Raw genomic sequence first — 27,106 nt, 5'->3', positions numbered from 1 at the left:
GACTAACACGCGGTGCCAGGAGCAAAACAACCCCCACAACCCTTTAAAATTTAAAAAAGAAAAAAAATTTAAAAAAGGACAACAATAACCAAAACACTTTTTAAATTATGCCAAACACCTGCAATGTCAGTTTTTGACTCAGTCTACCCCTCCCAAGATAAACCCACAAATATCTTAATATTTGGTCCTCAGCAAGGAGCCTCGAAGCTCTCCGCTCCATCACTCCAGTGGGGGGATGCTTGCAGACGAGGGCTGAGGTCAAAGCCTCCCCGTGAGCTGCGGCTCCCGGGGTTCTGTCCCTTTCCCTCTCCATGACAAATTGCCTAGTGCCTCGCAGCACGCCATGCCAGCACTGCCCACAGAACAACAACGTTCAGGCACTGCGGATCCTTCGGAGGCAGGCAGAAATATGCCGGAGCAGACAATCTGCAAAATTTGTTTTATTGAAATGTTTCCAACTATATCTGACTATCAGATCTCCTTTTGCCGTGTATGTAAATGTATTGCCTTAGGCTGTAAAACGCAGCACCTGGGTGCGCGGCCAAATGTCAGAACAGTTTCAAAGGCACTATTTTGAATAACAGTGAGTTTGAAGTTAAGGTAGTTGTTTTGATTCTCCCTGGCGCTTATGGGGAGCAGATCTTTGTCAAATGAAATGTGTGACAAGGAATCGTCTGATGTTTATAAATTCAGAAATTGTTCAGAGTTAAAAATCAGAAAGACATCATGACAAACCAAGTTACTACATTCTCTTCAAGCCAAACTGAAAACTGCCCTTCCTAAGGAATTTTTCCTTCTGCACAGTTCCACTTAGAATTAGTAAAATACAAATTCCTAACTTTTCTACCTCTATTCAGAGCCCAACTTGTGAAATTAGTTTTTAAAAGTAGCTGTAAAAATTTTTTCAGTTGTCTGAAAGGAAGCCTGCGAGAGATATGACTATGTTCCATAATGTTATTAGGTTTTAGCTGTTCTCATTAATCACAGAAATAATACAGTAGTGCTCAGCTTCAAACCCACTTAGGGATTATGGAGAGGGTGCTGCCCTGTCGAATTTCCAAACGCACATTTACCAGGTCTTGTGGGCCTTTTACAGTCTAGTGAAGTTCTAATTCTAAAAGATACAGGCATATAGCTTAGTGGAAGTGGCATCTTCAGCCTTTCTCTGTTTTCTTATCTTCTCAAAAACAGCTTTGAGAGCTAAGCACATGGATTTTGCAAAGCACTGCACTCTTGTCTTCAATTTATATCAGCTGCTCAGCTCTGAATAGCAGTTTGGTATTCGCCACGTCAGCAGAACTGCCCTCCAGGAGTTGCATCTCTAGCCAAACCTCAAAAGAAAGAATCACGTCTTGGCATAGGCAGCTCCTCCAAGCGTGCTCTGCTTCCTGCCAATCCCTTTGGGTTCAGCCTCAGCCTCCAGCACTCAGCGACAGAAGATGCTGCCAACAGGAGCACAACTGATGCTCTCAACCCTTCCAGTTCCTCTCTTGTCTCAGAGCTGTATCCAGAAATAGCTGCAAAGATCTGCAGTGACCTAGGAGAAGAGCAGCTCATGCTCCAGTAGGATTTTTAGGGCTCTGATCAACTGGAAGGTGTCTTCTTGCAGTCCCTTGACTTTTGCCTTTGAGGGAAATGCCCAGTAGAAGCTGGTTACTTTTAATACCCGTTCCATGTCAGCATCTGTGGTACCCAAAGTTTACTAACTCAACAAGCACAGTGCGGAATTCTGCTCTGTTGTCAAGCATCTGTTTGACTCAGATGACACTGAAGCATGTTTTGCATGCATGTGTAAAAGTGGTTTTGCTTTAATGCACTGCTTGGCAAGGAAAAAAAAAAACAAAAAAACAAAACCAAAACCAAACCAAACGACATCCGAAACTACGAAACTGGGCTTAATTGTACATTAGCAAGGACAGCTGAGTGGCAGTTAGTGCTGCCACAGTTCAAGGTAGGAGAGTCAATGGTCCACCAGAGACTCACCCAAGATACATAATTTTGTAATTAATGAAATGTTTTTCTGAATTTTAGTGCACAGTGAGTATCAGTCTTCCTGGAGTGAAACACAGGTTTTGTTTTGTGGTTTTATTTGGGCACATTGTTAACCACAATTAAACAACAAGAAATTATGCGTATATATTTCCTCTACAATAATTTTTTTTGAGAAGTCTTTCAAACTTCCCAACTGCCAGGTAATCAAATCAAGCACTGTAAGTAATTCAAACATGCTATAGACTGTACCCTACATAAGAGCATGCCACTTATTAGAGTAAAACCACACCTAAAGAGAAAACCCACATCATCAGTTTAACCGTTTCCACTGGAAGAACACAGCAGAAGCAAAGGGTTGAGCAGTACAAGGTTATCTCAGAAAGTCTTGTGAAAGCCTTAGGGCTTGAAGTGCAAGGATGTTTCCAAGGCCATCTTGAACTTCTAAAGTTAGCATTAATAAAAGCTCACAGAAGCAAAAGATGGGGGGGGGGGGGGAGAAAAAAAGGCAATTCATATGGGGATAAAGCGCCAGGTCTGCTGAAATGGGTGCTGGTGGTCTATGGGTAGAGTAGTACTGAATTCCCAGAGGTTCGGCTGCTGTACCAAATTCATAGCATCCCTTAGCCAGCTTGGCAACACCTTCTTTCTACTAGAAATGGATGTCCTTTTATTATTTCTGGGCAGACTGCCAATCATCTTTAAGGCAGGTGACACTATACACAGGTGCGGTAAATGCTCCATAACAAACTGTTAGGATTGGCTTTCCACTTCAAATATTATTTTCTACACTCATTTCTTTTAAAGGAAATAATGCACCTGAATTTCTTGCATCTGGAATCCATGCTACAGCAGAATTTTTTAAACTTCCTATGAGCGTAAGGAATTTTTAAAAAATCATTACAGAAAGGACTCTTGTTAGGAAACCTCTTCAAAACAATTATAGAGAAATTTCATAACACTCCTTTTTGGCACATACTTTCTCTTTGCTTGACTATCCTTCACAAGCTACAAATTGGTTTAATTTTATTGGCCTCGTATCTGAAAAATCATTGCTAGACTTTCAGAATGAATGAGCTAGTAAGAGAATTACAAGGATATAATACATGCCATAACATAGCAAGGAATAAGTCAGGATGCCCTCATTAAATCCATGATTTTGGAAAGTGTTCCTGTTCAGGACAGTATCTGAAGCACATCTTTCAAATGGAAACAAATTATAAAGTTCTAAAAGGTTATCACTTCAAAGACATTTAGAACTATATGTACCTGCTTAGACAACAGGACTTTAACCGAATATGCATCACAGGTGTAGACAGAAGACACAGAATATTCAAAAGCCCAAGATGCCTAAGCATAAAATATTAATAAATAAAACATAATGCTGTCTTTAACTCCTATGATAATTCACACTTTGAATGAACTTCAGCATCTTTTCACTCTGCCATCAGATACCAACCACAAGTACCTGCACAAGCCTACATGAAAAGAACAACATTGACACTCTCAATGGTGGTTGTTGTGCATTCCTCCCTTTAGCCCTTTCTTTTCCTGCTGACGAATGTCTGTCTGCTTTCTCTTAGAGGAAACTTGTCAGACAGCAAAAGCATGATGTTCCAAAACATTTCATCTCTCTTGGGCTGTGGCAAATAGTCAAAACAAAGATTACACCACTACATGCCAGTACAAATTTGCAACTGAAAACCATTACACTCAATGATTTTTTTAATGAAAAAGAAAATGCAAATAAATTGCTTTGTAAATCAAAACACTACATATTAGATGTGGAAGCTTTTGAAACAGAGAGAATAAACATTCCCTTCTCAAAAAAAAAAAGAAACAACAAAACACACCCTTCAGGAGATGCTTACACATAGGATTGCCAGATCTTAACTTTAAAGTTCACCATGACTGTATTGAAACACATGATCCTAGGAGCTGTAAGATTAATTAAGATGAAATCAGCAGCAGCTAAATGGTGTTTATTACTAAATAAAACTGCACAAAATCTCACACTAGAAGCCGCATAAAGTTAGTCTGGTTTGAAATGTTAACTACCCAGACCAAATTTGCTAAAAGGTGGTTAGACCTATACTTCTTAAATCTGAAGTTTACAGATGACTGTCGCATGAGGTTGAGTAAAACTTGTTAAATTTCCCTCTCCATCTTTCGCAACGATCAAAAGACAAGCTTTAAAATGAAAAATGGGGAAAACAAGGGGTTGAAGAAGACTGATAAATTAAGATTCTTGCACATGTGTGAACGAGTTGGCAACAACTAGCTCTTCTCATCCCCTTCTACTTCTAGCACACAAAAAACCAAAGTCTAGGGTGCAAAAGAGCACTTGACTGCATACCACCAAAAACTCAGTTTTATTTACAGTATTAGCTTTGAGCTAACACCAACAAGGCCAAGTACACTGTGCTCAAAAGAAACAATGTGCTTAAGTTTCCCCAAACCAAACAAACCACAAGGATCAAAACGAAAGCTATACAGAGTTCAGCTGTCCCTTGTCATGATCTTCTTGGGTCAGCTGTGACTGTATTTTGCACCACGGAATAACCCAGAAGATAAACTAAACTACATTTCCTGGCACATTTTGTACCCATAGCATACCAATTTTTGCAAAAAAATGAATTGTTACGTGATTTCAGTGGCAACTTCCCTCAACTAAATAAAAAAACCAAACTTTGCCTTGCTTATAAGCAGAATGAATTGACAGGTTATGCATGGAGAAAGTTGCACAATATTTAAGAACCAGTAGACATCATCCAACACAACATATACTGTTTTTAGCTATGGCTAAGTATCTGTTACAGACTACGCCCATATTATAGTATTCCTGTCCTTAGTAATACTAGAACAATCCTTGCAGTAGTGCTTTTGTTGAATAGCCAGTTCCTGAACTCCCTAATTACATGTGAATTCTGCTTTTATAGCCTCGATTACTGCAGTGAGAAGACTAAAGACCATGAATTCAAACAGATTTGCTCATTTGTCCTATTGTTTTCTTATTCAGTACTTTCTCATGGTTTTTGAGGACATGATTTATTTTTCCTGAATAGCTGAGCCTGGCAAAACTGATGCCATTTGAGGATAACAGAATCCAAGGAGAATCACCCCTGAAGCTAAATCAGTGTCTATGAGTCAGGCACGGAGGAAGGGTTCCAAGGTTACATGCTCCCAATTCATCTGCTCAGTTTATAGGCTTCATTAAACAAAGCAAAATTTACAGTGGACAAATTTAAAAAGAAAAGTGACAGTTTACTGCCCAGTTGTACTTATGCAGCATTTTATGCACTTTAAACTAGAAAATGAAGCATTTTCAACAACTTCGAAAAAACCCTAAACTACTATTGTTGACAAGTTTAATACCTGAATGAAAACCATTTATTTGAGTCATTTAATAAAATTGCATCCAGCATTGTAACGCATTTCCCTTCCAGTTTGCAGCATACAGGAACAATTACTTACCAGCATTTGGAGGAAATGCAAAGCAGTTTTGAGGTACTGAATCTATGCATTTACCTAACAGGTAGGACAGTACACTCTCTTTACTGAGGTTTGAAATTATTCTGGGTCATAAAAACAAGCCGACTGCCTTCACAACTATGAGATTTAATAAGACAGTAGACTCTAATAAAGAAAACCAAAGAAATTTTTGCCTTCAAACTTTGCCAAATTATGTTTCTGCAGTTCGCTGCACTTGCAGCGTGCAGACTGACTCCATTTCATGGTAGGAGGCCATGGAAATGCAGCTTGCTGGTCTAATAATGCTTTGTGGTTTGGGTTTTTGCTGTTGCTTAGCCGTTATGAAAACAATCCACTTGACAATGTCAGAATTCAGGACCAAGAAACGTGGCGAGAGGAGCAAAATTACATATGCAGCCCTATCTTCTGAAGTATGAGCTAAGGTCTTAGAAAGAACATTGCCATAGTCATGATATTAAAGTTAGAAATATTGTATTCTCTAGTAGGAAATCAGAACAAACATTAACAATTGTTTGTTTTCCTAAATTATCCTGCACTGCTGCACAAAAAAGATTTCTGTAGCCTGCTTATCAAGTTCTCTGCAACTGTAGTTTTCTTAAACACCTTTTTTAACCACATGAAAAAAATAAACCAAAAATCTCCGTCACCATAAACCAAGGTAGATCATTCATTCTGCTGAACTTTCACTGCAGATCTAATCTATAACTTCAAGAAATAATAAAATATCACTTGACATGATCCAGGTTATTCCAACACCAATGTGAGAGACAGACTCTGCAGTAGCATAGAGGAAAGATGTGATACATCAGGGTCCTGTGATGCATGCATTAAGTTTTCAGATCACGAAGAAAGCGAACATTGAATGCCCAACATGACACACGTAGGCTTTGCTGGGAGGCAACACCTGGCTTGCAGGACAGTCCAGTGCAATGATGCTTCTCCAGCTCCACCAACTCTCGCCATCAGGTGTAGCCTGGAGCCAGAGAGAAGCCATCCACAAATACAGAACTTTAGGGAAGAGAGACCAACAGACCCAGTCTTACACATAAAGCATGAGACTTAACAGACCTGTGTGGTAAGTGGCTCACTGCCTTTGGGACCCAGTTTTAGGTATGTTTTTGCCCATAAAAAGTTTTGCCTACAAATGCCATGTTATACTTTGTAATCCCATGCTGGTGTTTATATAAAATTACCATTATGAAGAATGTTCCAAATATGGAGCTGACTGTACACGTATTATACGTATAAAGCCCATGCTGATTCCTGCGATAACTAACTTGTAACCAGCTTAACTACAAGATTTAGAGACATTGGTATGTTTCTGATGACTCTCAGATGTCCACACGGTGCTGCTGCTAATCACATAGCAACCAGCTTCGTTTTAAACATTTTCAGGTTCCAAAAAACATCTGTGCAATGTGATGCTCCCTGCTGATAAAGCGTTAGCCATATGCTGCACTCCCTCTCCTTCTCTCCAGAGACACAACTGATTTTACGTCTACTCTACGTGTTTTTATGGCATAACAAGAGCCTCTTTTTTCCTTTGGTCTAGGATGCCGAGCACATTGAGAGAGAGGTATTACTGGGTTTCTTCTGCAGGGGCAATTTCAGGAGAGGAGCACGTGAGTTACAGCCTGAGGTTTAGATGAGTCCGTTCTCAATAACTCAGGGAGAGAGAGAAGGGGTGGGATCATATTAACAGTGTCACTTTGGTACAAGGGGCCCAGGAACACTTCTTCTTACCTATACTACGTAGAAAAAGGTCCTTCAGTAAACCGTATCCACGTTCCAGCTTGAGAGCCTTCAATCATTCTAATAAAACCCAGTCCAAAGTCTAAGCACAAAGTGGAATTTAAAACGGCCTAAACCAACAAGCCACATATTACAAGACAAACAGGAGCAAGAAATCCAGGTAATGTTACAACTTATTTCGAAGCTACGTGCCTATCATTCGTTACTGCAAACCCTGCTGGGATTTACCGGCTGGGCCGCTCAGAGGTTTGGAGAAATAGAAGATCATATCCAAGGAATTCTACACTACAAAAGAGAACTACAAAGCCCCAAACAGGTTTATGCATTTGTTTTTGTAACAATGAACCCTCAGCTTCCAGGTCAAATTGCGATTACATGATATTGCACTACTACCTTAGCTGCTGTCACTCTGTATTTCCTAAGTTCATTTCATAAATGCTCTTGCATAATGTAGGGAGTTTAATCAGAATTAGGTTTATATATGCTAATTTCTAGGGGCTTGGAGGTTTATACTCATAGTCTAACAATCAGATTTGGATTTGCTGGCTCTAGTCAAATACAGTTCACGTTCAGGCAGCATATCCAAGATGACAGGTAAAAGGCGTATTAGGGACCACAGTGCAGAGTGACCCAAACAGCAGGAGAGGCGGCACAGATGAACTAGCAAGCCCAGCCAAACGCAGGCCGACACCTGCTGAAAGGACTGAGCTGCTCCCAGCTCAGCCTTACTGAAAAACACTTGCCTGGATGCAGTGCCAGACCAGATATATCCCCAAGCTATTACAGCCCCCAGGACTCAGACCACACTGCAGAAGAGCCTAAATTTTGCTGGTTGAACTTACTAGTCCCCACTAAACGCTGATGGCATGTGGATCAATATAAAACAACTGGAGATCTTCCGCATTTTGCCCCGCATCCCCTCTGTTCTCATGCCTCGTAGTATGGAAACTCCACAGCTGGCAAAAAGCTCTTGGCTCAGACTGCAGGGGAAAGCTGTAAAGCTGTTTTTGGGCTAGCACTGGCCCCGGGGGCTGAAGAGATGTATCAGCACGGCACTGCAACGAGCTAGCATGCATGGGAGCCAGCACGCCTCTGTGGCACGGTTTATCTGAAACTGAAAGCTGAGTAATGCGTTCTTCTGAGAGGGCCGTTTCATTGCACTATTTGTATTGCCTCTGCAATACTGAAGTTCGCAAGAAAACAGACATTTCTCAGTGAAGTTCTCACTGACTAGGCCTAAATTGCACATCTGGAAGCCCCAGTGAAGATCGCCAGAAGAAATCTAACCTCCTGGTGCTGATTTGCTTCCCACACTCTCTATTTAGACAGCTCTTGTGCATACACTTACTCCCTGGCTGCTGCTTCTACTTCTGGATTGAAAACAAATACAAGCATACACATCCTCCTATTACATGAATAATGAGATTTAAGTTTATACCAGAAATATTTGTCAGGAACATATTCTCTTTGAAAAATACTTTCAAGATATTCCACATGTAAATCATTTCCTTTTTTCAGATTTGTCTCCTCGGAGATCTAGACTAGGTACTAATTATCCTCTTGTGAAAACTTATCCAGCAGAGACATTCCTACCAAAAATCTTTCCAGTAAAACTTCTGCAGCAAATGTAGATGCTTAAACTAAGCTGTAACAAACGTGTTAAATCCTGAGAGAGAAAAACTGTGTTCACATCTAGCAACAACTTCCTGAAAAATTGATAAAGGAGATTTCCTAAAAATAAAATTATTTTGTTGAAATGAAAATCAAGGCTTGGTGGGGGACGATAGGAAAAGCAAGTATTTATTTCACTTGACATTAGGGTGTTCATTGCTAAATACAGATATAATTTCCCACATATAAGATCAATGGCAACTTTTGTAATTAGTCATGGTTTGGAGGGAAGTGTTGCTATAGCAATACCAACCGTAGGAAGGAAATCCACATCTACTCAGACCATTATTTCTACATATCATTATTTTTTATGACATAGCACTCTAGCAGAAAAGGGTACAGTAAATCAACAGCAATGCTTATTTTAATCACATAGGCGTAGTTCGGGCAAATATTTCACAGAAACACACTGAACAAGGAAATGAAAGACCATGCCCGCACGTTAAGTAAGGTTTTGTTTGTTTTAGTTACTTGAGTGTTGTTCCTTGAATCAGCTTACATCAGCTAAAGTCAAGAGTTTAAATCCAGGCTTTCCCAAACTGACTCCTCATGGACTCAGTACACAGAATGTTTTGGGGGTTTTCTTTTTTTCCCCTCCTGTTCTCTATGTAATCACAAGCAATGTAAATGAGATCTGATACCCCTAAACTGGTTTGACTCCCAGCAATCTTAGGCCTGCAGGGTTTCTTGGCTCAGGCATTAAGTGAAAGAAATAAATCTGGTTTGGGACTGGAATCAGCCCTGAAGTGATATAGCCACGTTTGTATAGCTCTACCCCCAATGCAGCTGGCACTGGTGTTTATCTAAGAGTCAGATAAACCACCAACGATGACCAACGTATGACTGCAATACCTTTTCCGGGCCAGCCACAAGAGAGGGCTGGTGCCCAGGGCACACCACGACATTCCCACCCACAGGCTTCTAGCAGTGGGACTTCGGCTGTGGGTTTGGAGAACCGGGACTTTGGGCGTTTCTTCCTTTCTTATGCAAAGGTTGACCCCATTCTGTCTGTCTCCACTCCCACCTTGGATTATTGATAAAACCATACTCCCAATTATCCTGGCTTTGAGTAGACTATTTTTTCCCCTTTCCATGAGTTGGCTCCTTCAATTAAATCTTGCAGCGCTCACAACTGCAGTCAGATTTAAAAGAAGGAATCCATTCAATTGAAAACAATCAATCATCAACACTGATCTATGAAAACAGATCTATTATGATCCTGACAGTTGATTCTCTCATGTCTCTCTCTTTCTTTCTTATTTCTGACAAATTAGTTTGAACAACAGATTTCTATACATTTCTACAGCTCCTAGCACATCTAGGAGGAGAGAAGGAATGGCTAAAATAAATGTAATTCTTAATAAATAATCTTTATTCAACTGAAATAAAAATTACTCAGATTCTTGTGGTCATGCGAACATTGTGGTTTTCCCAAAGGCATGTCAAAAGAGCAGGAAATTTGAAAATGGCTAAGCAATATAAAACCACATAATATCATATAAAGTTAAGTACACCTTGTACATGGATACAATACAAGCTGATGGTAGGGAGGAAATCTTTGTAGAAGAGGGGCTTCCATTGTCCACCATTCCACATCCACCACTGTGGACATACAACTGTCACAACCTTACAAAATTTTTCCTCTGCATTGCACAGCCCTGGTGTCCTAGGCAGACTTTAACTTCTTTGAAGTTAGAATCACAGAAAAGCTGGTTGGAAGGGATCTCTGCAGATCACTAGTTCAGCTCTCTGCTTGAAGAGGGACTGTCACCAATGCCAGATCAGGTCATCCACAGCTTGGTCTAGCTGCGTCTTGAAAACCTCCAAGGAAAGATTCCACCACCTCTCTGGGTGACATGTTGGAAGTTCTGCACTACTCCTTGGTGAAAAACTTCTTTCCTAATGTCCAGTCTGAACTTCTCAAGCTGCAACTTGTGACAGTTACCCCTTGTTTTTATGATCTGCCACTAATAAAAGTTCAGTTCCATAGTCATTGTAACTCCTCTTCAAGACTAAACCAGCCCAACGTCCTCAACCTCTCCCCATAGATTATGGGTCCCATGGCTCCAATCACCTTAGTAGTCCTCCGTTGCATGCTCTCTCCATTTTTTAAACATCTTCCTTTCCATTTGAGGAACCTCAAAACTGACCGGAGAACCACAGTATTCAACAGTGCTGAGGAAAATAATAACTTCCCCTGATCCGCTGGCCATACTTGTAATGCCATTTGCCTTATTTGCAATGAAAATGCATCACTGGCTCATTTTCAACTTGACAGCCACCATAATATCCCACTGCTTTCCCACAGATGTTCTGTTCAGCCAGTTGTTTCCGAGCCTGTACTGTTGCACGGATTTAATCTGCACAGGCACAGAACTTCACAATTATTCTCACTGAACTTATGAGGTTTCTGTCAACCCAAAGCTCAGGTTTCTCAAGGTCCAGCTGAATTGAATTTCTACCATTTGGTGTATTAAACTCTCTCTCCTGCCAATTTAATATGATCCACAACTCTTCTCAGGGTGCATTCTGTCTCACCATCTAGGTAACTAAGAAAGATGTAATACTACTGGTCCAATCCCTCATAGGCCACTTGTTATTTGTCTCTAATGAGACACTGAGCTATTGAAGACTACTCTTTGAACCCAGATATCCAGGCAATTTTCAATCTAACAATCTATATCTCCAGCCCATACTTCCACAGATTCCTTAATGAGATATAACAACAAAAACCTCACTGAAGTCAAAGTCAGGAAATGCTCTATCTACTGATGTCCCCTCATCTACATAGTTAGTCATTTAATTGCAAAAGGCACTCAGGTTGGTCAAGTATAACCTGCCCTTGGTACATCTGGGTCAACTGTTCTTTATTACCTTCTCATCCTTCTCACATTTGGAAACAAATTCCCTGAGGACATGATTCATAATATTTCCAGGGATTGTGGTAAGGCTGACTGGCCTATAGTTCCCTGGACTCTCCTTCTTCCTCTTCTTAAAGATGAGTGTAATGATAGCCTTTTCCTAGTCTTCAGGGACCTCTCTGCCATCTTTTTTCACAGATAACAGAATTGCAATTGCATCGCTCATGTTCTTCAGTATGCTAACATAAATCCCATCCAACCTGATGGATTTTAATATAACCAGCTTTTCTGAGTAGTTCTGAAGAGTTAAATATTCTTTGTTTCCTGTGCAGCACTGCTTAATTATGTTCTCCTAGGTAATCTTTGCTTTTGTACAAAATCATATTTGGAATAGGAATTTATCATGGCCTCTTGCTTGGTGGACCACATTGCAAGACAGGTCATCTCTTGCCCACACACTCAATTCCACACTGCTTGGGCTCTGAGAAAACAGTATTTACCCTCACCTCACCCTTATAAAATAGGAAAGTGCTTTACCCCCTAATCTTAATGAGCAGCCATCTAGCAAAAAGTACTTCTCACAAGTAGCCAGTGATATTGGAATGAAGAGAACCCAACTCTTCAGAGCACTAGGCTTCTAAAGACTGATTAAGGGAGGAGAAAGCTAAGAAATACCCACAGCACAAAGAAAAAACTTTTGACCATACTCTTAACAGTATCTCCAAAATAACTGAAGGAATGAAGAAAAATAATAACTCACCGTTCTGACACATGACCTTATACTTGCTTAACAGGTCTAAAATTACTAGGTTTCATTCGGATTCTGCTAGGATGTGGTTCCTTCAGGGGACAGAGGGAGACCCAGTAAGAGTCCCCTTCACTGACACTAGAGATCTCACTGCTGTCTTGACAAACCTGCAAGGCAACCTCCCTGAATACTGAGTACAAGACTGTTACATACCCTTTCCTCTGAATTTACGAGGGACCAACGATCTGCTGCAGACTTGCCACTACTTGCTTCTGAGTTGAAAAACAAGTGGACCCAAATGTTCTCTAGGGCACTGCTGCCAGAGGTCTTCAGACAAATCCCACTGTGCTGCTGCCAACTCTCAGTGCTAAGTTAGAACAGAAGGCGGCAAGCCACTTCCACCATATGCAGTTTTTAAACACTACACCCTACACCATGTGTTAATACAATGCATTTGTACAGTGTTAAAATCATATTCGTTGTTCACAGTGAAGTGGGAAACACAAGTGCAAAGCACTGTCTTGCTCCTCTTCATTCAGCACATGGCACACCAGCAGACCAATCTGTGACTTGAAATCCACCACATTTACGTAATTTCCACATACCCTTGCACCACAGATTATCATTTGTGTCCTTTGATATGCCCCCTTTTCTTTCAAGTACTAATACCACAATATTACATGGAAAATGCACATCTCCAATGAGCATATGAGTGAAAACAAAGTACAGATGCAAGAGGCTTACTATACCAATAAAATCAGTATGTTCTGGCAGAAAACATTCTCAAAATGATAGAGATCACTTCACCTGTGGCCCAAAATGTTTTATTCTCATATCATGCAGTTCTGGTGGAGATATACTAATATAATTTCTATGTTTACCCTAAGACTCAGAACATATGTTCCCTTGCTAACACTACACCAAATATTTATTTGCAATATATTAAAAGGCTGATTTGAACAATGAAGAAACACTCAACACAAAAAAGTAGCTTCTACAGTTGTAGGTTTACAGCTTATGAACAGGAGGGCAAAGAAAACAGAAAGCTGATATATTTTATCTTAATTTTTCAGTCAGATTCTTTCAGAATTTTCTTTTTAAAGAAAAGAAGGTAAATCTTCAAACTGGACAGAGTAATGAGTCTGACTGGAGAGCTAGCTCTCCTAGTGAAGGGGCAGAAGGAGAAAGTATGGAAAACTTTACATTTTAAAAACATAAGGCAATGAAGTATGACCTTTTCATCACAGAATTATAGTTATTCTTAACGTATTTTCCTGGCCTTAATCTTCCTGAACCTTCAAAACAAGTGTCATATAGATCTAATACCTCTATTAGTGCAAGTGGAAAGATCTGGTTTGGTAGTATTTTTGCACAACACTGTACAGAATTAAAAAAAAAAAAAAAAAACAACACCTATGGGACACCCTAGTGAAAATTCTGTAATTAAAGGAAGCTACCATTAGCAATTATGAGCAATTTACATTGGAAGTATACCAGGCAGAATATTTTGTGCACTATATTTTGCATGGACAGGACACAAGGTTGTACGTAGCAGGTAAGAGTTTCAAAGATGGAAAAACAGACAAAAAGAGAAAAAAAGGAGTGCAAGGAGGTGCCCGTTTTAGGTTTATAAATGAGTCAGCAGTACAGGGTGATATTTATACAAAGCTCTGAAAAAATACCTATAAGGACGTATAAGGACTTGCATGCACCACGTGAAAAGAATCCTATTGTCTTGATTACTTCTAACTATCAGACATAATAAATTCAGCTTACTCTTGCTACCCACGAGACAAGATATAAGTTTCCTGCTATATATCTAAGAATGCTATGAGACCTACTTCTATAATTCCACTTTTTATTTGCATAGCACTTTAAGGGCTCACAGTCAGAATCACATTAGTCACATTAGGTGTAGGCGTGTGTGGAAAATAGGAGAACTACTCTCTCTGAAGGCACCCTGTCATTTAATGAAAGATAGCTTTACTTTTACAGTATGGTGACTGTTTTAACATTTTGAACACATGAACCTTAGATCAGAGATGAGTTCCTATGAAGGGCTTCAGATCACCTTACTTCATCTCCCAGAACAAGAGTTACGTAGGTTGCCATGGAAATTAAATATTAGTGACAAATAGAGTACTTGTTTTTTGATAAATGCAGATTCTGTTGCTTCAGAAGGCAAGAACTTACCATCTTCAAGGATGCAATCTATCGGCAGTGATGGAAACTCTGGCATTGCATATTATTTTTTTCATTTTTCAACCTGTCTACCCAATTTTTAAGGTGAACTACTGATAGTTAGATGTGCCAGCCTATAACCTGTAGGACTGAAAGTTTAAAATCATATTTAACTTCAAGAGCAAAGCAGAGGCAGTCACAAAGCAACCTGTCCTCCTACATATGTCACCATCCTGGTTTGGGGGCAATCTAGCCTTTCAGAGAAGTGTTCAGTATTAATGCAACTTCAGCCTCTTTATGATTCACCAGCAGAAAGGTGGCTATTGAAATACGACCATTTATTACTTGAAAACCAAAGCTGCAGTAAATGTAATATTAACAGGCAAAGGTTTTCCAAAAGGAACCTGAGAAGCAAGACCCCCTCCAAGTGGTATAGTATGAGCAGCTAACACATCTGCATGCTGTGATTGACTTGCTGTCAGATCAGAGTTTAGATTTGCAGAAGTGGTTGGTTCAACAGTATCACTCTGTTGATAGAGTCCAGAGACCTCATCTTTAAATATGGGATGTTCTCACATCATCTTGGAAGCATATAGTTTCATCTGGTCCCTGACTTGCTTGCTGGAAATTCTCTGTGGGTGAGTTCATCAGCAGTAAGCAACGCCTAATCAGTTCTTGAAAAACCCTGAGCTAGCCAAAGCAATAGGCTTTCCATTGGTAGTGAATTCAGTATTACCCTCTGCAGATGAGCAACTGCTTCCATTGCAGTTGTATATGGTCCAATGCAAATATTCAGCAGAAAAAAATGCTGGACCAAAACACTTGATGCCCCATGCATGGAGCATTCCAGTACAGGAACTGAACATCCCTTCTCTGCGTTATCAACTGACTTCGACTCTATAGCAAACAGCAGCGCGCAGGATTTGAACCAGGTGCCTGTAAAGCACCCATTTTAGCATAAACACAAGACAGCTTCAAAATATGGTGGAGATGGGTTAAATTCTTTTCTGAGCCAGAGGGATTAATACATAGCTAGCAGTTTGCCTGATGCTACATAGCAATGTAGGGTCAGTGATAGGCCAAAAGGAAGGTGAAGTGATACATCTCGGGCATGAAATCAGTCTTTAAGGACACGACTCCTCTCCTCTGTCAGCTTGGTGATGAGCAGAACTAGGCAAAGGAACACACCAAAATGCCTGGAAGAAAACACAGTGATTAGGAATAGGGGAGATGAAAAAAATATTAACTGAGAAATGCATCAAGATCCAGCATTTCCCATCAAATCAATATATTGTTCAGGATGCCCTGAAACCTTGAATTCAAGTATAGTAGAAACCCACAGGCTGCTTTGAGGATACACAGGACAAAGCAGCAGTCACTGAACATAAACATAACAGTGAAAAAAAATTAAAACTACAACTAGACAGTGTTATGGCAAAAGCTACTGGTTACCTGCAGAACCCTGAAGGTTTTCCACTGACTTGACAGGTTTGACTGCCGCATCTAGGTGCAAGATTTGATGGTTGTTTTGATACATACAACAGAGCATGGCATAAACACCCTGGTACCTCTGGGCTCCTTGCCCTCTCCTCTCTGCAACAGTGTCATCAAGTTTATTTCAAATGCAAACAAAGGCACAAAACAAAAGCGCAGAGGGGATCACTGACATTTTGTTCCATACTAGGAGTGTATTAGCTTAGTCACTTTGCTCTGAAGTATCTAATAAAGAGAGCAGCAATGGGGGCTTGAAGGAGGTCACCAGTAGAAGACAGTGTCATTCAATGTCTGTAACGTCTTGACCTGGGATTTCATTTCTTCCTGCAGATGGCAAACTGAAGGGCTCCATAGGGAAGTACAAGCAGAACCACATCAAAGCAATGATGTACATTACTGGAAAAAGGATCATAGGGCACATAAAGAGCTAGGTTGAGAAGTTCCAGCTGCAGTCACAGGAATGAAGTGGAATTTACTGCATGCAGTGTTAGACTACATGGCTATCAGAGCTCCAGGTTTGCATAAATAGATCTTTTGTCAGAAAAGCAAGCAAATTGTTTCTTTGCAGTCTGCAGGATCAGAAAGAATTAAAGCAGTGAGGCTGCAGTTATATGAAGCGAGGGTTAACTAAGGGTATAATTCTGTCTGTCACATTCAATTTAGAAATGTGAATACGTGAGAGTTTGGGTATCTTATTAATGGCCTGGGGACCAACAGTCTCAATCTCTTCATAAATTTTTCGTCCAACAAAGGAGTTGGGTGCTTTGCAGCAATGACATTCAATTCAATAGCCAAAGGAAATCTAGAAGCAGTCCTGGACTGTGACGTTCCCCTTGACTTAAAGCTAGAAGCAATGAAGAAGCTGATGTCAGTGCAGGCAATAAAAGTTTTGCTAAGGGCTCCTTCTGTAACAAAATTTCACCCTCAAAATTGTCCTTAAAATTAGGTTTAAATAGAATCATGCCATACATTTCAGACCAGCTGATAACAAAAATAAGTCCCGTTGACAGTACTGTGAGCACATACATTATCAGAAAGTGTTTTATGTTGGGCAGGCAAGTCCTTTTCTCTCTCTTTCTCCCCTCCTTCACGACAGAGCGCTTCAATAGCCCCCTACTTGAGCTATAGGCATATAATGGGGGAATTTCAGAAGAAACATATTTATTTTTATACTTAAAGAGAAAGATTTTTAATACTAATGCCCAGTAAGACTGCGTGTTTGTGAATAAGCAATGACAGGTGGTAAAAGCAGATGGTTTTGAAAAGTTTTGCGGCAGTCCCTGGCTCCGCCGTCCTAGCGGCTCCACAGGATACTGGCAGGGAAAGCATTTCCCCTCCTCTTCTTCCCTCGCCTCACTCGAGCAAGCCAGCAGCAGCCGACCTCGCTGGCTGCCACAAAGCTAGCATAAGATCGGCAAAGCTCACTCACCCACGTTCTTCATCCCACCTCCAAACTGCTTCTGCCTCGCTGCAGAAGCCGAGCCCATCGCAAGCCACTGATACAAGCTAACCAGCCGGGTGATCACCAGATAGGGCCACAAAACCACCTCTGTGTTTGCTGGTCCCGACCAGGAACAGAGCAGGCAGAGCTCCTGGTTTCGGCAGTCTAGCACTACGGTTATTCACCACAGATCATGACCACTTTGCTTCTGGGAGCTGCTTCTGAACGTGTTACTTCTGACCACACCAGAGGAGGATATCCAAGAGGGAGCATCACTGAACACTCCAGTGCTGAAGCCAGGCACACATGCCTGCCTTCCAGTACAGACCTCGGCTGAAAGCACTAGCTCTTGTGTCTGAAGGCCCTGGTGATGAAGGAGGCATCTCAGATGCTTCAACCCTGCACAACCAAACAAACTTTCACTAGTGGTGAATAATTTTGTGTCATTAGTCATAGAGTGACACTGCAATGAGGAGCAAAGCTCAGAGAAGCAGAATTATTAATATAAAAACTCAAAACAGATAGAGTGGGCAAAAAAATTATTTCATATGTTAATGAGAGCAGTAACAGAAAAGTATACTTCCAAATGAGGGTTGTGTGTTTGGCCAAAACAGTGCTGACTGCTGCAGCTACAAGCTTCTCCAAGTCATTGTTACTTGTGCTTAGGGAGCAAAGACTAATGAGAAAACAGTGCTATCTTCAGACTGTCCTTTTCTGCAGACGGCATCAGCTGTAGCATACCACTAGTTAAAGCCAGTTGTAACTCTCTTTTGAGATATCACAGTACACCTATAAAGATGACTCGGGCAATTTCATATACCACCAATGAATCATTAAACAGTACCACCTCTGGCTACTATCAAACCCATCTGTATAGCCCATTGCTAACTCCACAGTACACCCGTCTCAAAGAACCTTTTAGAAGACTGCTGTGCTCTGCTAATACCTACACATTTTGTGAATAAATTAAGAATCTCTCTTTTATGATTTACTAAGGTGTGTTGTAGGAATTAGGCTCCTGAAAACAGCCAGTACCTTTCCTACATAGCATCTCTGCTTTTCAGATTTTCCTCAGAACCAGGTCTGATTGACTCAACGTCAACGTAACGCTTATTCTTGTTTTCCATTTCTTTAAACTGTATAAATATATAGCTTTGTAAGAATCTTTCCCTTATTGTTAATCTATAGCATTGTTTACAAAATTGCAATCAATTTATATTTTCATAATTTCACTCACAGTATCAAGGTAGTTTCTGAAGGAATATTCTAGAGACAGTTGTGACACTACAATGTATTTATATTCAGTATCCCCTGAGTAAGAAAAGGCCCTCTTGAACCATCTACGGCAAAATAAATCCACATTCTTTACAGGAAATCAGGGAACCTTTCTTTCCGGCAGTCAACGGGGTTTATGCTTGCTTTCAGGAAGATAAAACAAAAAGGGGAGCTGTCAATCCAGTTTTATACAGCATTGCAGAAACAGCTGTGAAAACTGAGTTTGCTGTAAAGGTGGACACAAGCCATTCAAACCTCGAATCAAAAACTTACATTTGTTTCCAGAGAACAACCCATGGTAAAATTGCCTCTCACTTTTGGGCACAATAAAACATGGATCTGGGCTTGGATAAGGCAAGGCTGAAAGACAGCTTTAGAAATTAAGTTGTAAGCACCCAGTTTGCAAACAGTCCTGCCATTCTTGCATGCATTAACTGGTCATCAAGTTTTGTATTTGTTCGTTAACCCCACAGGACAACTAACTGCTTCTCAAAGCAGATATGTGACGGATACTGGTGTAACGGGTTAAAACTGAAATTTAAGTATGAGGAAAACCTATAATATGCGTCTCTTTCGGGTACAGCTGCTCCACAATTACTTTCAGCAAGGAGAAAACATTGGAGTTAAACACAATAGTGTATTTCTGTGACATAAGGTATCTTTTTCTGTGAGCATGGGTGGAAGAACAGAGCCCTAGGCAATTTCCAGTCTCTTCCAACTGCCTAAGCATGGTTACACACACAGAGAAACACACGTACAAGCAACTCTTGCAAAAGACAGCTAATATAAGCTTAGAACTGAACACAGTTATAGTCGAATTACAAGTATTTTTGCAAGACCTTCGATATGTCTCCTGCTTTAACAAAAAAGAATGTAGCCAGAGATTTGAGGGAGAGGGGACTTCCAGTTTTCAATAATTACCAATAGAACATTAATTACATGCCTACACACAAGATCCTACTATTGACTATTTCACTGTGTAAAGACCTAATTAGCTGTAATTTTAACACTGTGTATCACCCAGACAACTACATTTTCTAAAGGAAGACTGAAACGTGAGAATAAAAAAAACAAAACAAAACACACAAAAAACAGACAAAACGTGTCCCTCAGATGGTGTTAAAACACCATGAGTTATAGGCTCACCATTCAAAAATTGAATGGAAAAAATTGCTGAGATAACAAAATGAAAGTGAACTTTTGCCAGACATGGCTGCATATAAAGAGGGCTGAGATGCCACAAGTGCATGGTGACCCACGGTGGCACTACAGAGCAGTCCATGGGGACTGATTCACAAAAGTCCAGGAGACTTCACAAGAGAGAGCAAACTAGGGAAGTGCTCCCCCATGACTGCTCCCTATTGCTCTGACCATCCCATGCTGAGAAATTATTGTTGTCGATATCATAGAACCACAGAATCATTTAGGTTGGAAAAGACCCTTAAGATCATCGAGTCCAACCGTTAACCTAGCACTGTCAAGTCCACCACTACACCATGTCCCTAAGTGTCACATCTATACGTCTTTTAAATACCTCCAGGGATGAGGACTCAACCACTTCCCTGGGCAGCCTGTTCCAATGCCTGAATACCCTTTCAGTGAAGAAATTTTTTCCTAATGTCCAACCTAAACTTCCCCTGGCCACAACTTGAGGCCATTTCCTCTTGTCCTATCACTTATTACTTGGGAGAAGAGACTGACCCCCACCTCACTACAGCCTCCGTTCAGGGAGTTGTAGAGAGCAATAAGGTCTCCCCTCAGCCTCCTTTTCTCCAGGCTAAACAACCCCAGTTCTCTCAGGTGCTCCTCATAGGACTTGTTCTCTAGGCCCTTCACCAGCTTCGTTGCTCTTCTTTGGACATGCTCCAGCACCTCGATGTCCTTCTTGTAGTGAGGGGCCCAAAACAGAACACAGTACTCGAGGTGCGGCCTCACCAGTGCCGAGCACAGGGGGACAATCACTTCCCTGGTCCTGCTGGTCACACTATTTCTGATACAAGCCGGGATGCTCCTGGCCTTCTTGGCCACCTGGGCACACTGCTGGCTCATATTCATATGAAGCCCAAACCTGGGCTTTATCAGCACAGGCCATGTGGAAACACAGAGTAAAAAGGAGAGACTGTAGCTGAAGCCATCTGCAGTTTAAATACAGGCTAGGGAGACTTAGAAGCAACAGGAGTGGTGGTGAGGGTATAAACTGGGTCAGTGGCAGAATTGATCCCAAGACCTGAATTCAGAGCTCTACATCCTGAACAGAGGGAGGTAATTTTTTAGCATGCCAGAGTAAGGCCCCAACTCCTTCAAGAATACAAGTACTTAAAACACCTTTTTGTCCTTCAAGTTTCCTCTTTCACTCTGTTCGTCAGGCCCTTGAAGAGTTTGTCTACACAGGTGACTGGAGACAGACAGGTACCTCTCCTCACTCTCCAAATTGGTCAGATATAAGCCAAACCCAATCTGGAAGCCATGCAGAAGTGTTAACACTGCACTGAGCAAGCTTGTTAGGCTGCAGGTCCATCATCTTTTTAATCTGGTCCAAATGGGACTCCTACCAAGTGCAACGAGGACCAGCCTGCTCTTCCCCCAAGTGCACGTCTCTGCTGACTCCTCGGTGCATTTTAGTCATGCATCGAGTCAACCCTGGAACTCATTCAACTGAAAACCAGGCCAACAGCAACAACAAGAGCAGATTTGCATTTGGCCACAAGTGATAGTACCAGCACAAGCGCAAGATTAGGAATGCGTAGCCAGAGGTCAGGCAGGCAGGCAGACCCTTTGGCAGGAGCCCACATTTATGGCAACTTAAAATGATTGCTGAACCACTGCCTTTGCCTTGCAGAGAGGCAAGTTTTGGTTAGCTCCAACTCAGCTTCACCTTAATACAGGTGAACACCTCCCAGCCAAGGACTGCCTTTGTGTAACAGCTTGCTGTGCCAGGGAAGTGAGCATGCTTCAGACAATACTTATTTCTAGGTACGTCTGGAGATGCCTAACTCTTTCCATGACCTACCGCTAATAACTTAGAAGATGTTTATCTCATTGGACAGCATTGCAATATTCAAACTTTCATTTCTTAAGCCTCCCTTGTGGACCCAGGACCTTAGGGAATAAGAATGATATCATTTTTAATAGCAATAATGGGATAATAATGCAGCTACAGAGCAATGCAAACATTATCCCCTGCAGCAATTATCCCCAACATTTTTCTACAAACACAGCAAAACTAAACAATATACTAAGATAAGCAATAGTCCCCAGATGAGTTGAGCACTCATCAGTAGAGTTTCCCCAACCCCACTGAGCTACTCGCCAGTGCCCTTCAGCTTCTATGAACTACTCAGATCTGTGGTATCACAAAAAAAAAAAAAAAAAAAAAGTATCTCTCCTCCCTTTCTCATTTCAAAACATGTATTTTTTTTCTTCTTCCCTATGTCCTCATTTACATGATCTGTCCCTTGTAGAAATCAAAGTTATTTGTCATTGGGGAAAAAAACTGGCAAATTAATCAGAATTAGGAGCTTCCTACGTGGAATGTAAGGAAAAAAAATTGAAAAGTTTTTTTACAATTACAATCTAATGTTGCAGACTGCCCCACTGGAGCAAGGACCTGCACTGCCACAGGACTTGAAATCAGCGGTATCAGAGAGATTTATGAAGACATGGGACACTCATTCATGCTCCTCTACCGTACCACGCAGACCAAATGGCAGTCTTTGTGCCTTTGGTCATCTTACCCATATTCCCTGCCACAATCCTTCTGCCCTGTCATGTTCTTCATGCCAGCACCCCCACACCTCCCCAGCCTCATCCACCCACCCATCCACCCCCCAAGATCCAGGTCTGTCAGATCCGAACTGACTCTGGGGAAAGCACTGCAAGTTTATCAGTCAAAGCTGCCTCCATAACAGAGCCGCAAACTTTGTGTCTCTGTTAACAGGCCATTCCCTACTACTTTTCTGGCAGTCTATCTCTAGATTCTTCTTTTTTTGCCCAGCTGACATGCTACGGGTTTTATTTGCTCAGGCCTTTCTTACATGGTTTTCAATATGTTTTAAAACTACATTTCCCCACCACTAATCTAAACAAGCCTTAATAGGGATTAGAACCGAAACCCAAATCGGCAGAACTGAGGAATCTGCAGCTTCCTTACAGTATCAGATGCATCCTCGAACATCCTCTAAATATAGTAAAAGGCTGGCCTAAATCTGCTATTGCTTCATGTTTAATTCAGATACCTTTGAGTGAGTGCATCTCTCCCTCCCCCAAATTTTCTATTCTCATCACCTATATACTGAAGTTTATGGTGACTTTAACTTAGACAAACACCCCAAACCACAGAGGAAATGCTTTAAAAACTTGTTCCTACAAAACTATAGCTTATCAGAGGCAGAGAACACAATAGATCTGGAGATTAAAGCACTACATTATAACAGGGATTTTACAGCTTCTCTAAAGCAACTATCAGTGTAATTTTTAAACTATGTAGTTACTTTACAGAGAAGATGAGTACTTTATACAGTAATGAACAGAACTTGCACTTTCCTGTTCAAGAACATTACAGGTAAGAAGGAAACGATGACGCTTTTGATACAGTAGATGCAAATGAAAACAAACTCGAGCAGCAGATCTCTGAATCGCCATCAGCTTCTTATCAAGCGGAGATGAAGGTTCCCAGAACGCCAGCACATGCAGAAAGTTACACTCTAAAGTAACGTGCTAAAGCAACATGAGCTTTGGTATTAAAAGCTTCTGAAAGGCCATGCATTTTATTGCACCTTTGAGATCACCTAACCGTTCCATTTTACACTTATTTCAACACAAATTCAAGTGAACCAGGATTAGAGCAGATATGGATTTTGGAGTACATTTTTCTAATCCAATAACGACCTTCAAAGATAGCAACATCTCAGTCTAAACGGATACAAAACTAGTCTTTTGACTGAATTTATAGTGCGATATTTCTGGGTGAAGCAACTCCCATTTAGTTTTACTGCTTCCCACTGCAAGATAATGGTCTGTCATCAGTTATTTGCCTCTGTAGTTATGCCCTTAAAAGGCTCCGAGGCAAACACGTAAAAGCAAATTGTTCTGAGTAACACCGTTACTGTAAAGGACCGTATAAGACAAGACAAGGTCACGTGTCTCTAGTTTCTAGAAAACCGAGGATATCCTCACAGGATCCTGTAACAAAATTTGGGTTAAATCTTTGTGGTGCCATGTGGGTGGGTGGGCAGTAGGGGTATCCAGTAATTTCCCGATCAAGAGACAGAAAACAGCACCAAGGCTCAGAATAAGGAGCCCTCCTCATACAACTATAACTCTATTGCTGTCTAATACTACACTCTAAAAAAAAAAAAAAAAACGTATGGGCCTAACAGCAGGGAAAACAAAAAGGCAAGCCTCCCCTAAAATTACATTAGATCTTCCTATTTTTTTTTTATAGCATCACACTGAAGATTACCCCTACTCGGAGGAAACCCTGCTGTGAAGCAGAGCAGGAGCCGCTCACCACACTCCTCTCCTCATTCATCGCGTTGCACTCCGGTTGAACTTTCCCGAGGAGAAGCCGAAGCGCCGGCTGGGCTGGGGCCGCCGCTCCCCCCCGGGCACCGCCCAGCGCCGGGGGCCCGGCCCGGCCCGGCTCCGCGCCGCTCCGGCCACCCGCGGCTCCCCGCTGCCCCCGTGGGGGCTTGCCCCCGGGCCGCGGTACTTGCCCTGCCCGGCCCGGCCCCGGCGGAGCCTCCCGCCACCGCAGCAGCCGCGGGCGCTGCGGCCGGGCCGGGCCGGCCCCGCCGCCCCCGGCCGGCTCCCCCTGCCGCCCTCCTCGCCTCCTGGGCATCACCCCTCCACAGCCTCGCCGCCTCCTCCTCCTCTCTCCCATCCTCGATTTTTTCTTTTTCCTTCCCCCCAGTTTCCCCCAGCGGGCTGTTACCTTCAATTACCGCTTTTCCGATCAATTCCTGTCTCCAAACCCCTGCCCCACCTTCCCTAGCACACAAGCAACTCCCGGCAAAAAAAAAAAGGAGGAGGAAAAGAGAAAAAGAAAGAAAGAAAAAAAAAAAATTACACCCCTCTCCTCCCCCTCTGGGTCTGATACTATATATCCGGCCGGGGGAGGGAGGAGCAGCGCCTCTGCTCTGCCTTCCCCTCCGCCGCCTCTCGCACCGAGCGGCCGGGGCCGCGCGTACCCGGGGAGGAGGCTGCCGGCCCGGGCATGCGGACCCGCTCAGGCCGCTCGGCTCGGCTCCTCCGCTTTGCCCGGCCCTGCTTCCCTGCGGCCGAGCGCAGGCTAAATGGCAAGCGGCGCGGCTCTGCAGCGGGAGCCGCTAGGCACGCCAAGCACACCGGGGGCGGGGGAGAGGGGCCACCCCCGGCAGGGCTCGGCCCCGTGGCCCCCCGCCTCAGGCCGCGCTTCCTTCCCCGCTCCCCGCCGCTGCCGGCGTCGCCCAGCAGCAGCCAGGCAAAGCCGCGTTTCGCTACCCCCTCCCTGCGCAGCCTGCCTCCGCCGCTCCCCCGCGCCAGCCGTGCCGCAGGGTACCCGGGCACGCCGCAGCAGCCCTCGGAGGAAGTCAGAAGAGCGGGCGAGAAAAGGCTCCCTCCCGGAGGGCTCCTCTCCTTACCGGGCTGGCGGGGCTCCTCTGCCGGCGCGGCCGCCTCCGGGCTCGCTGGGGCCGGGGCAGCGCGCAGGGGGCGAGCGGCGGCTGCGGCGGCTCCTCAGCGCCTCCCCGAGCCCCTTCCCTGCCCTCGTCCTCCCCCCGCCTCCGCCTGCCGCGGAGGGCGGCAGCGCTGGGCGGGAGCGGGCAGCCGGGGGCTGCGGGAGGGAGGCAGGCAGGCAGGGAGGGGGGGGCGGGCTGCGGCCCCTGCGCGCAGCCGGGCGGTGCAAGGAGACGGCCAGGGAAGGGGGAGCCGAAAGCTTTCTAAATCCACGACGAAGGGGCAGGGCAGGTGGTCCCTCGGGTGTCCTCCAAGGTTATTACACCTCCTTCTCTCTTCACCTTGAAGCAGAGTTTACCTCTGTGCTTAAAATGATCGGGAAGAATGTTGTACACAGAAACAGAGTTATAAAATCGGCATGTTAAGTTAATTACACAATTTGTCTTACAAGCGTTAGGAAAAAAACGAGACATGCAGCATACCTACTCAGCCACGAATACCTACCTTTGCCAGAATATTAATTTTCTCACTTCAGCTATAGAAGATACACCCTTAGAAAGATCTTTTCAACCCAACATGAGAATCAGCAAGATGTGGTGCTTTTATATCCTCTTATTACACTTATGGTATGTACAAGCATTAATTAATTTTACAAGATTGTGTTTATCTAACTGTCTTCAATTTATTAGTGCTGAAAGCCAGCCCCAGAGAGGCTGGGTAAGATGACCAATGATGACTCAATCAGTATCAGAGCTGTGAGCAGAACTCCACACGCACAGGGATTAGGTACTACAACCACAGTTGCAGGTTCTCCAGCCTCTAGCTCCTTTCCTGAGAAGCTTAAAGGCTGCAAGTGCCTGCCGTTTCCACATGAGAGCTCCCTGTGTCTGTTTGCACACCTGGGCGCTAGTAGTTAAAGCCTGTAAGACTAGGTGGAGTCTCCAAAGCCTTCACATTTTCACCTCCTTCTGGCTAGTGTCCCTACAGTACACGTCCCACTACTCTTAATGTGACACCTGGGCATAGGGCTCTAAGACCAATGTGGACCATAAGAGTCCAAATTGCCCAGGACATGAGATCTATGTCAAACGCTCTCCACGCTACACCTACAGACTTGGAGTAGGCTTATATGCATGGGGTCAGATAGAGCCGTTCAGGGAATTCATTCCATGCAAAGGGGCGGGATGTAGAGTACATCGGCTTCATCATTTGTATAGATGGAAGAAAGGCTGCTGCCTTCACAAATAAGTGGATGCTATCTCAATGGACTGGAGCAACTCAACAGGAGAGTGGAAGCTCTGGCTTCAACTTCATTTTTTCCTTTACAAGCAAAACCAACCTACGATTTCCTTTACAGTTGGACTCAATGATCTTAAGGGTCTTTTCCAACCTATGATTCTATGATTCTAGCAAAGGAGTTTCGGATTCATTCATTGGAAATGTAGCAGGAGGGAACTTGCAAAGAAAGAAGCCACAGGAAGTGGTTCTTACCCAAGGAAGTCCCAGCTGTGTGCAGAGAGTGACTGATGGTTGCTGGGATAATTCTGA

General features: G+C 42.9%; 1 protein-coding gene across 4 annotated transcripts in view; it reads right to left on the bottom strand.

The window, feature by feature from the left end:
- FAR2 (fatty acyl-CoA reductase 2) overlaps positions 1-25,647 on the bottom strand; it is a 156,021-nt gene extending 130,374 nt beyond the window's left edge. The window contains exon 1 of one of the 4 annotated variants that reach the window (XM_087766300.1): positions 25,525-25,647. The gene's annotated coding sequence lies outside the window, so the exon portion shown is untranslated. Of the gene's footprint in view, positions 1-14,706; positions 14,748-24,365; positions 24,453-24,836; positions 24,964-25,524 lie in introns of those variants that run through there. The other 3 variants (XM_087766301.1, XM_087766302.1, XM_087766303.1) reach the window with 3 other exon arrangements.
- Between the last annotated feature and the right edge of the window lie 1,459 nt (positions 25,648-27,106).

This window comes from Nipponia nippon, unplaced genomic scaffold, assembly GCF_047370975.1.
Source record: "Nipponia nippon isolate SJK-2023a ecotype South Korea unplaced genomic scaffold, ASM4737097v1 scaffold_3, whole genome shotgun sequence".
Lineage (NCBI taxonomy): Eukaryota > Metazoa > Chordata > Aves > Pelecaniformes > Threskiornithidae > Nipponia > Nipponia nippon.
This window is presented reverse-complemented; position numbering and strand designations above follow the sequence as displayed.